The following is a 12,603-nucleotide window of genomic DNA, read 5'->3' as shown; positions in this document are numbered from 1 at the left end:
GCCTGCCAATTATGCCACGATACTCGTTTTAAAGATGTCAGTATTTCTGCCTCAGATGGCAGCCTTCAGGACTTGTGCTACTGTGAGCCCTTTTTAGCATGTGTTTACAAAGACTCACAGAAGAAAATATGGGAAAGCTATGTAACATTCTGCAGGAGAGCTGAGGTAGGTAGAGATGAGAGGCCATTTGGGGAAAAGGTGCGTGCAGCTCCTTTTAGGTCCAGACAGGGAAATGTGAAGGCAAATTTAGCTCAATCTCCTCCCTTTCTAACTGCTAATCACTTCAATGCTAAATTCAGGAGTTCTGAGAAGAAGAAAACAACCTCGAGAAGGACTTTTTGTTTGAAAGGTACATTAGCTTTAATCTTAAGTGTATGTCCCCGCCTCCTGCATGGATGCAGGACAATCCAACAGAACAGGCCACCTATCCTCTGATCTATTTCTCTGACCACTCGTGCTTCAGCTTTGTCATCAAACCATCCACTTCAGACTCAGCTGTGCTCCTCACACCTCTTTTCCTTTTGCTGCTTCTCACTGCAGCTGTTCTTGCTGCTACTGTCTCCCCAGTCATGTGCCAAGAGAATAGGCATGAACATTTAATAACTATTTTTAAAAATAGCTTTTGCCTAGGTGAGAGCTTGCAGCACCAAACCAGACAGGATCTTTAATGATTTCATGTAGCAAGATCAAAGGTGGACAGCTGTGAACCACAGTTTTTTTTGTTTTCAATGTCAAAAATAATTGTTTCTAATTGAACAAGTTTGTTTAACAGTTATATAGCTCGAGGGACAGTAGCCTGGGCTACGGGAAATAGTTCTGGTTCTGCTGGAGCTGCCTGTCACAAGGAGTGACAAGCGAGCGCTGCTCACGGCCCCGGCTGCACCTCCGCCTGCCGCAGCCCGGCCCCAAACTCGGTCTGGCCACGGCAAAATGAGCGGTGTCCTCTGCCTGTTCCTGTGCGAGCAGCCAGCAGCAGATGAGAAAATGCCCAACAGAATTTGATGAAGGCAAAAATTAAATATGTCGGAAAAACAACAAGAAGAAACTCATTTTCCAGGTGTCTTTAGGAACTGATTTCCCTCCACAAGGAAGACACTTCTCTCTTACCTCCCCAAGCTTCACACGCAACTACAGTCAGCCAATGGCAAGCTCAGTTCTGAGGCATGGACTGAAATAGTTAGAAATTAAATAATCACAAATACAGCACATATTCAAATCAGGCTCCTTTGCAAAAAGAGGTCAAAATAAAGTGTGGGGTCTACCTGCCACTTTTTACATTCTGACCCAGTGTATGGAAAAAAAAACAAGCAATCGACTAAACTGACTACAGTGAATCAGACAGAGCTTTAGGATAGAGGTCTGTGAAAGACATCACACCAGCTCAGATTATCAACAGTAAAATTAGAAACAAGCAAAGCTTTCTGAGGCAGCAGTGCACACTAAAACAAAACAATATAATATAGGGAGAAATCAAAAAACAATTGCAAACGTAAACAGAAATTTTATTTATTCCAGAAGTGCAATCTCCTTCCCTCCACTAAGCTAGGAAAGTCCACAAATGATTCAAGCAAAACTCAATGTGTTTCTTGTTTTGTCATTCGCTTTCTCTTTGCTTCTAACTCTGAAGTTCTAAGTGGGGATGCAGATGCAGGATTGCTCAGTGGAGAAACAGACTGAGGATTCAAAGCAGCTACAGGAAGCAGCAGGATGTGGAAAGCAGTAACGTGGCCCTGGCCTAACAGTTTTGGGGAGAAGGCTGCCTGGAGAGAGGCCTGCAACCATGAGCTTCTGCTGCTGCAGAAAGAGGCTCCCCCTAAATAAATGAGATTGTAATTAAGGAAGTGTGCGTGCGGTATCTGAATATTAGCTATGCTACATGCTACAAAGGAAGACAAGATACAAAATATACAAACAGAACACAAAAACCAACGGCATTTAAACCTTAGCTAGCAATTCTACATAGGTTGCGAAAGCATCATGTATTTCAGGGTAACCATACTGGAAAAGGAGAGAGCACCAACTGGCCTAAAAGAAGAATTGCTTTTTTGCTGGTGGCTTCCAGGATTGCTTAGTGAAAACCTGAGGTGCATGTTATGGACATACATATAATTTCTGTGCTTACTTCATATCAGACCAGTTGAAAAAGGTTGCAATGCTGTGATGAACACACTGTCTGTAAAAGGCACGATCTGCTAAGAGCACACGTCGTGTGAAGGAGTTGCCCAAAACGATGACCAGAAAGGCCGGGCCGGTGTGTAGCAGGCAGCTACAGCAGGCAGGCTGCTGTGAAAGCCAGCCAGCTAAATGTGACGAAGGAACCAAAATGCTCCAAACCCTCCTTGACACCTTTGACTTCTGCATTGGAAGCTGCACCCTCAGCTAGTTGTCCCATCGTCTGCCCCTGCTTGGCAAGTTTTCAACGTGTTCATATGACCCATCGATGAACCATGTAAAGCAACGTGAATTATTGCTACTCTGGAGAGCAGTGATTTTGCCAAATCGCACAGCATTTGGCTCCATTCTGATGCAAGCATAGCAGAACCTTCCTTGGTGCCCAGGAAAGAGGACTAGGCTGGTACAAACTTTTACTGGGGATTGAAGCAGGGCAAGATTCAACATCCCTGTAACTGAATGGAGAAAAGGCAGAGAAAGAAGGAGGGCTGTGTTGCAGAACGTCCCAGTTAAAGGGATAAGCTGGCTGAGAGCAGCAGAATGAGTGGCTGCCCTGGCACGCTAAAAGAGGAAAACTTGGGCAATAGCAGTTGGCAACTGCGTGTAATCTATGGGGAAAAAAATGATGCTCATTCAACAATACAGGCTCAATCGATAAAGTAGAAAGAGTCCTCAAATATTCCAGAAGGATGACTCGCTAGAAAGAAAAGAAAAACACACGTTCAAGAGCACCTGACTCGGCACCTAACCTAAACACAGCGCTAAGACAGTCCCGGGCAGACGCCCTGCTGATCTCCCTGAGCGCGCTCTGCCAGACACCTGAAAGACTGGGCTGGTGACCGAATTCTTCACATCCAGACACGGGACGCATCTTTGGAAAGCTGACAATATGCCGAGATAATTTTAAACACAAATAATGCCAAAGGAAGAACAGGGCGGTAGTGAAGCTGGGAAACATAGCTGAAATCCAAAACAATTTCAGGCTGGAACCTGGAACTTGCCGTGCGGTTTCAAGGTCACCGGCTCATCTTCCACATCATTTATATTTTCTAGGAGCAAAAATATGAGAAGCGTTTGGCTGATAGATCAGGATGTGTATTCAAGCTGTGAATTATATTTTCCTAACAAGGAGGCCTGGCATCACAAACAGATTTCAAAGGCAGCAGCACTGCCTTCTCTGAAGGTGCCCACAGGCTCCTTAAGTAGCTGGCCAGGAGGGTGCTGAATTCTTACGTCTGATCGGAATCCAGCAAATAGCCTCCAAAATAAGCGTGTCCTTAAAAAATAGTAGGGTGTTGGGGCAAACAAAGGCTCTGATTTTCACAAACAATCTCCAAACTGCTTATGAGGAAGAGAAGGATCTGAAGATGCATTTACATGCGTTTATCTGACTTAAAAATATTTCGCTAACTACAGGGTATCAGACAGAGCAACACAGAGAGGTATCCCAGATGCATTTTAAAATGTGAGAAACAGGATCGCTTTATTTGAAAGCAATATAGGGACTGATAATTTCAGTAACTCGCATTTTTTGTTTTCCTCTCTGAATACATTTTTTAGACTTAAAGAGCATTTTCAGTTAAAAAAATCACAGCAACAAACGACCTTTCATCTAAACCAGTATACTTTTCAGGAATATTTGCATGACTTTTGTGTGTTTAAACTCTTGTGTGTTTAACCTCAAACTTAAAAGCATTTGCTTTCCTTTTCTGATTTCCAAACTCAGAAAAAAATCCTCACATGGAGGATTTCTTCTCTCTCTCCCTGCTGCACATCTATTTTTTTTCAATTTTTAAAAATGTACACAGTAAGCAGAAGGAAAACGAAACTAATTCTGTACTCTGTACTGCTTTCAGTTTTGAGGAAGTTGTTTAAATTACCGACCAAATTAATGAATAGAAACCGAAGAAAAGTGAAGAAAAATACTTAGTTCCCCCTCAAAACAAGAAAGAAACAAAGGGATGAAAAGAAAGGAAGCAAAACCTAAAAATCTGAGAATTCACGGTTTATAACTAAAGGAACAAAGACTTCAACTAAGAAATTTTAGAATTTTGAATGCTACAAAATTCTATTACTTGTGACTCTAACCTTAACATTTCCAGTGCGGGACCATCTGCCCTCTCTGAGGCTCCCTGAAGCCCCTGACCAGCCCCAGCGCCCCGTGCGCTCGTGTTAAGTGCCACTAGCTGCAGCCAGGGACCAGGCTACAGATCTGCAAACAGGCTGTGAACTCTGCTGCTAAATGGGAGTGCGGCGAAAGTTGCATGTTTGCAATCTATGATTAATCTATTCTTAAAAATAGCCATCCATCAATGTAGTTTGAATGTAGAAGAGAAGAAAAGCTGACTAGAGATTTGCAGTGGGAGAAGGATTTTCAGGACGCTCAGCCCGTTCGCTGGGTTCAGCCGCGGAGCCTGCAAAGAGCGGAGACTTGCGAGCTGAAAGAATGAAGGGCTTGTTCATTTATTTGATTTCCATTTCTGCTCTGGAGAAAGAGGCCCATTTACACTGACACTGGCTGTTTTAATGTGTGAAGTAATACAACAAGCTGAAATGCCAAGATGGTATGTTGTAAATTCATTATTTCATAAGCCAGCTGCTTCTTGTTGGAAAATTCCTTCTAACTCCCTTTTGAGACAGATATTAAGCAAGTTCTATGACAAGACTGTATGGACTGTATATCATTAGATACTTCTTAAAGCATAAAATATGACTGCTGTTTTTCAGAATGGAAAAAAAAAAGAATAATTTCAGACAAGCAATGCCACAAATAATAATTCCACTTCTGCTGTTTCAGGAAATGAGGAATGACTCCCCCAGTGGCTCTCTCAGTAACAATCCAAAGATGATTTCAAACCCCTCAATCTTAAAAATATTGTTCCACAATATTATTTCCAATGTGTTTTTAATCTGCATTTGATTTATTTTTGCAAATGTCCTAATTTAATCAAATTGGTAGGATATTTGGCTATGTTTCTTCATAGTCATTTTTTGAATGAATTAAAAATTCTGCAGTGGCTTTGTCAAAAACTAAGTTATCAAAAGAAATTTCATTAAGATGCATAGTTAGTAAAGTCCCTATTCACTATATTAGATATTTGGTCTCAGGAAAGTTCCTTAATTTCATAATCTTCTATCTTTCATACAAATTGTATTATTCTGTTTCTACATTTTTGATGTTAGAATAATTCATATTTTAAAACACTATTTCTGTCATTTATGAATATTTGTCAGAGTTGTGAATACTTGTGACATTTTGTAACTATTTTCATTAGTCCTGTTCCTTTGCAGGCTTATTAGTATACTGTAACTTAAGGACATCCTAAGAATATTTTCACAAAATGAAATTATTTTTCTTGATGTATTTGCACAATCGTGCCAGCATATAATAAAAATATTTCAATTATGTGGATTTCATGCAGTGTTTGATTGCCTCTGCCTGCACAAAGATAGCAAAAAATGAAGACAGAAAGGAGAATTGTCTGCAATTCTGCCAAGGCCTGGGGATGCTGCTGGATCCTGAAGGTTAGACATGAAAATACGGCACAAATGAAGAGCTGTGCAGGGAAACATGCCTTTTCCAGATCTACAGTTGTTCCTCCTTCTCGCTATCTACTTCACAACAAAGATCTTTACACTTCACAGAATCTGCAGGCAGGTACTGGGAATGAGCCTGACACTACTGTTCTTCTCCAATCTGTTTGAGGCACCTCAGTCTTGAAGGAAAACTGAACCCCGTGGCACAGGAACATACTGAAACACTCAGTGATCTTGCACCTAATTACCTGTCCCTCTTCTTTTGCACGGATTCTGCATTGTCAAATGTCTCTTGTTGCTTGGGACTATTTGTATGGAAATAAAAAAACACAAGTAACCAACTGAAGGCTGGCCAAAACTACATTTGAATTAGACGTAAGATCTGCCAACACTGAAGGCAAGAAAAACTAGTTACAAAAAATGCTGAGTTAAAAACAAAACCCTTGCCTTCCCTACCTACATTCACCTCTTTATGTTTCCATTATCTGCCCTCCACTGCAGCATCTAATTTTGTGTAAACAACTAAAGATCCACACAGATTTCTGTGAAGCAGATTTCTTGTGTTTACCACGTCAAAAATTTCTCCTGGTTGTTGAGATACAGAGCAGTATAAACTGTTCTGATTTGTCTTTGCAGTCACTTTCATTAATACCACTGAAGGTAATTATAAATTGGAATTTCCTATGGGAGTGGTAATGTTAAAAGCGGAATGAGACACAGTCTCCTATGTGGCTTGTTTACACCTAAAGATGACTCACCAACTCTTTTGCTATGTCTGTAATCACATTTATCACAGCGCCAAACAAAAAGCCCAGGACCTATTTGTACCACAATCTCTACAGACTGATATGGGTTATAAAAGCAGACCTGAATTTATTCTTGCAGCACAGTGTTATAAGAAATCTGGGGACAGAGCAATGACGTGTGTAGTGAGAAGGAGTCACAGGAGAGAGTTAATAGCAGCTGTAATTTCTTTACCTATTATTTCCTGGCTTTGAAGTACACAAAATGATTTTATTTGCCTGTTCCCGCTTGCTTCCACAGTTGCAGATAGCAATTAAGCTGCTTTTGAAGGTAGGAAATGTTATTTGATTCCAGAACTTGAGTTAGTATTCATTCAAAAACAGCCTTAGCTGGCAAAAGAGGCCACCACAATGAATTATTATTTGGAAAGCAGCAGTTATCTGTACAGCATGGCCTTCACCACCACCACCACCAGTACCACCACTAAGCTGGCAACCAAAACGAGGTGACTCCCAGAGCCGACTGACAACATCTGTGCTGGTGTCTTAACAAGGGAGCCACTACAGGTCATCTCTGGCAGGGATTTACCTGTTTTGGGTTTCCTCCTGTTGCCGAAAGTAGCCTATGGCTTTCTTTTTTCTTTAATGCACTAAAAATACCTAGTTAAATGGGGAAAAAAAAGAGGAACAGAAAAAGAAAGAATGATCAGGGCAAAATCTGCTTGTTAAACTGTCTGGATGTGTTTATTAATTTTAAGAAACGGTCGTTATTTTTTGGGTAAGAAAACAGCCTTCTCCTTTGGGAGATATTACTGATAAGAGTTTTTTCTCAGTCCTCCAGCTCACCTACAGTCACCCTTTGCCTTCGTAGAATCATTAAGGTTGCAAAGGGCCTTTAGAGATCATCTAGTCCAACCCCACAGGACTTAGCGCTTCCCTAAAGGACTCTGCATCCCACACCCCGGCGGCGGCTTGATGTGCGAGAGAGCGGACGCCGCGCGTGCTGCAGCGCCTTCACTCACGAGGGCCTCAGGAAACCCGCGCTGGGCCCTTCCACCACCTTCCCTATCCCGCGGCCGGGCGGCTCGGCAGGGAAAGGGAATGGGAGTGGGAAAAGGAAGACACACGAGACAGCGGCGCCACATCCCGGGGGACACCCCGGCGGCCGCCGCCTCAGGGCGCCGCGCGGCGCATGCGCAACACCCCGCCGGCGTCTCCTAGCAACCGGGACACAGCGGCGCGGGCGGCCGCGGCGCCATCGCCCCCGGGCGGGCGGCGGGTGAGTGAGTGAGTGAGTGAGTGGGGGCCGCTCCGCTCGGTCCGGCCCCGCTTCGTTCTGACCGGCCCCGCTCCGCTCCGCCCGGGCTGGGGTCGCGGTGGAGCCCGGGGCCGAGGGCAGGAGGCGCCGCAGCAGCAGAGCCCGCCAGCAAGCGCGGAAGGCGGCGGCGGCCGCCGGTAGCCCGCGGGCCCCGGTGCGTTACTCGCCAGTGCTGCCTTCAAGCCAAATTCCTTAGTTTCTTTTCCCCTCCCTGCCGCTTTTTGGTTCACAGAGTTTTGAGTTAATTAAGAGCTGGGCAGTTGTGGTTTTTGAGAGGTCCCAATCAAAGTGAAAAGAACAGTCATGTGTTTTTTGCTTATTTTTTAATATATATTTTTTCCTCAGGACGTGGCTAAAGCCCCCCAAATGTAGTATCTGATGTCGGCGTCTATGCTTTTAAGAGAAGCAGCAGAAGGGGCAGGATTTATAATAAAATCATAAGACTTAGCGACAGCGGGAGCAACTGGAGCATGTGCGAATGAGCATAGTTAAATCTGAATTAAAATTTAAAACTACAAAATGCAAAGTTCTGCCCTTCGGGGCTGAGGAGGGTATTTCCTTCTAGACGCTGTGAGCTTAGAAACGTGTCAGCACGGGGAGGGATGGACACGATGAACTTGTTCCTCAGAGGACACCTGAGAGCAGTGCTCAGACCTACCCCACGGAGGTCTGTGTGGCAGCCAAAAACATTGGGTTTAATGTCCCTTCAACAGGGAGTGCTGGCGAGGAAAAACAGTGCGATACAGGCAAGATAAGCTGAGCTGGTGTGCGACAGTAACATGCAAGGTATGGTATCTAAAAACGTATGGATAAGAGATGAGAAGGGGAAAAAAAAAACAGGTGCCTTGCCTGCTAGGGAAGAAATTGCATCAAAGTTAGAACAGAATATAGGTACAGTAAATTGGTAATAAATAGATGTAGATGGAAACATTTTTAAAAAGTCCCTGGTCACTTAAGCCATCAGCTTGTGGAACTGCTTTTCAGTGAGACAAGGTGGGAACAAAATATCTAACAGTTTTTAAAATACAGGAGGTTGGTTTCTGGTGCGAGCGATGGGCTGTTTGGCAGGGAGAGGAGGGGATGGGATGTAGTTGTGCAGAGTGCCACCATCAGCCCTATGTGCCTGTGAAACTGGAGTGTGGGACACTCGTTTTAAGACTTTTAGATGGCACAACTGCTTAAAAATTTAGGAGTATCTTTAATTTATACTGGTCTTTAAAATGTCTGTCTTTTATGGCAGACTATCTTTGGCTTTATATGAAAAGTATGCTGCTATATAAAATGGTTGCATAACTACTATCTCTCACTTATTATAGATTAATATTAAGTTAATTTTTCTTCATCTCTCTCTTATGGGATGAAGGATTTCGCTATGTGGCTCAGTGATACATTTAAAATTTTACACATTATTTCTAAAAGTCTCCTTCATTCAGATTGTCACAGCTTTGATTCTCCAAGGATATATCCTAAGTCTGGTATTATTTAATATGTTCATTAATAATTTGGAAATGAAAAATAACATAGAGAAAGCAAAACTTGCTGATGAGATAAAATGATTTAGATTAATCAAGACTAAAGAAAATTATTAGAATTTCCCGAGAGACTTTCTGCAGTTAGGTGAACACCCTGACAGATAAAAATTTGCTTTTGACAAATGAAATATAATTTACTTTGGAAGGACTATTTGAAACAATATACTCCTCTGTAGCCAACCTAAATCAACTATAATCAACAGAAAAATTGACCTGTTTACAATGTGTGGATAGGTTGGTAAAAATCTTTGCTGAAGAAATTGGGTAAAAAATTAATAGTCAAAAAGCTATAATGTCACTAATAAATCAGTAATGTTCTAAAATTGCATACAGTATTTCAGGTTAGTTTAATCATATCTCAGAAAGATTTAGCAGTCGTAGGGGGGCCCTGATGCAAGAAACACATGTCTGCAAAAGCTATATGGAAAAAATAAGTTTAGAAAGGTGATAAATCACAATATACAGGGAGTTATAAAAGAAAGTAGAAAAGATCAGATCAGGTCTTCTTTTAGCTAAATTTGTTACACAAAAACAAGGAAATATTGTGTAGAATTAGACACTTAAACTGTTTTCATAGTTTTGAAACATAAAGAGCAGTTGTTTAGTTGGACCTGTGCCACAGCATATAACAAGCTAAGAAAAGTTTAGACATTTATGTAGACAGTAAAAATAATGACCATTGTTAGGAAGAACATAAAAACTTGAGGAGATCTAAACTTTCAGACTTTGGGGAAATAGAAAACCTGAAACAGATGGAGATGGATTTCAAGGTTTATCAGGAGCATTTGGCTCTTCCCACTCTTGAAGCAGGAGACTGGCCTGCTGAGGGCTTGGCCTTGTTCAGGGCAGCAGGTTCTTGTGCTGAGGCATCTCAGGTGCTCTGCGCCTGGGAAAGAATGTTACCCTGTTCTTCAATTCCTGACACCTCTTTCTTTTTTTTTTTTTTTTCTAGCAATCACCTACCATCTCTCACACGGTACAAATTGGAAAATTACATCGTGCTTCTGTAGCTTAGAATCTTAACAGGACTTTATTTAAATGTTTTAGCACGGCATTTGCAGAGGGCAACTTATCTGCTTGTCATTGTGGCCTTAATTAGAGATCAGACTTTCAGTTCTTGTTGCTTTTGGTGATTTATCTGAAAGGAACTAGTAGTCAATTAATTAATTGACTGATATTGAGACAGGGTATCAGAAGCGATAGACAAGAGGCAACAGCTACAAACTGAAGCACAAGAATTTTCTGAAGTTGAGGAAAAACTTCTTTACTGTGAGGGTGACAGAGCCCTGGAACAGGCTGCCCAGAGAGGTTGTGGAGTCTCCTGCTCTAGAGATCTTCCAAACCTGCCTGGATGCCACCCTGTGCCACATGTCCCTGCTGGAGCAGTGGGATTGGACTAGATGACCTCCAGAGGTCCCTTCCAACCTCAACCATTCTGTGATCATCTGAGTCAGCATTTCTGTTGACAGGACTTGAGAGGACACGGAGACTGAAATACCCTCATGTTAGGAGTGCTGGTCTTCAGAAGAGGAGTGTAGAAACATGAAAAAGGCCCTGCTATCAATCAGAGAATCTATGGTTCACCGTTTTTGTTACAATCTCAGGTCCTGTTTACAAATTCTTATTTGTAGTCTCAGGTCCTAGAATTTTACAAATACCTGAGAATCTCAGCTTTTATTGAAAATATAAGAGTCTAATTTTGGGGATTTTGGAAGTCACACTCAACTGAATCGAAACACAAATAGAAAGTACCAACCTATCTTATAATTTTTTGTTTTTGAGGGTGTGTCTGTAGAGTACTCCTCTATGCATCTCTCTATTTTGATTTTGGGTTCTGTATAACTTATAGACACATCATTTGAAAAAAAAGAATTTTTCTGTGAACTCTTACAATGATTAGTGTGTATTTAGTCTTTTTTTTTTTGAATTAAGTGATTTTATTCAGCTGAGTCAAAGTAGAAGCTATTACTTTGCACCTAGGATCAGATTCTGATCAAGTTCAGTTAGTTAACATGTTTTACTAGATAGCTAATGCTTGGCATGATCTTTTGCTACTTTTTTTTTTTTTTCCTAACAGAGGCATGGACACAGATAAAAGAGAATGAATGGGTAGATTCAAAGGTGTTGACTTAATTGGTGTCACTTATAATGTATTGTTTTCATACAATGTAAGGAATTGAAGTTTAATTTGAACCAGATGTCCCTTTTAAACTCTCCTATGAAGTCAAGTTTTTATAATGTATTAATGTTTTGAGGTTTCACAGAAGAAAATTCAAGGAGTAGGAAAGAAGAGAGCCTGCCAGAAGTATGGGAAGAGAAGTAAGAGTGTTTCAAGACTGCTGCCCATTGCTCTTATGATAAAGCTACATGGATTTGAGAAAGGAGTGGCCTAGAGTGTCCAAACAGAAAACAATTGAAAGAATCAAAAATGACCAGATTAGAAAAAATAATTTGTCTGTTATCGCAAGAAAAAAAAAAGAAAAAAGTTTGTATTTCAGTGAGAGAGGAAGAAACAGGAATACTTCACTAAAATTAGCTAGGCTAAATTAAGATTACATAATTATCACCTGGAAGGGAATAGGAATCTGTCTTGTAGATAAGAATTTGAAAATTAAGGCAAGGTCATAGTCACACAGCTTAAGATTCTTTTTAAAGCATGGTACTATCACCTTCTAAATTAAATTGTGTAAGAAATTACTGTTTAGAAGCTATTCTTAAACCCTTTTCTTTGCATTGTTTTTTCATAGGAAGTAGGTGCTTTCAGAAGAAACGTTTGATTCCGTGACTAGGAGGTAAGTTCCACATTTGGCCATGTGTTTAACTAATTCCTTTACTGTGCCTCATTTTCACTCAACATTTGCAGGATCTTAGATTGTTCTGTTATTTGACATTTTAGAAAATGAAAGTGTGAATGGAGCAGATACTGTTTTGCAAATGCGTTATCTGACTCAGAGACCACGTTGTTTTGTGCTTTTAGGGGTCTCCAAAAGACTGCCTCCTGAGATTGGTCCTGTAAAGGAATTGTTCATAAGCTATTGATATTTGAACAGTGCAGCCACCATAAGATTTCATAAAACTTCAAACTGTGATTTTACAGACTTTTTTTTTTTGGTTGAAGGTCTCTTTTCCTTTTCTTTTCAGAAGCACACTCATTAGTCAACAAATATATGAGGAAAAATGTGTTGAAAAGCCAGTGTCAGACTACTTTAAATAAAAATTATTTAGCTGTCAGTTGCCATAGATATAAAAAACAAGTTAAAAGCAGCAATGCCTAATGTCTCGCTACTACTAATCAGAGAAG

Source organism: Tinamus guttatus, unplaced genomic scaffold (genome assembly GCF_059628265.1).
Source record: "Tinamus guttatus ecotype Peru unplaced genomic scaffold, ASM5962826v1 Tinamus_guttatus_pri_ptg000530l, whole genome shotgun sequence".
NCBI lineage: Eukaryota > Metazoa > Chordata > Aves > Tinamiformes > Tinamidae > Tinamus > Tinamus guttatus.
The sequence above is the reverse complement of the archived record's forward strand: the minus strand, read 5'-3'. Positions refer to the sequence as shown.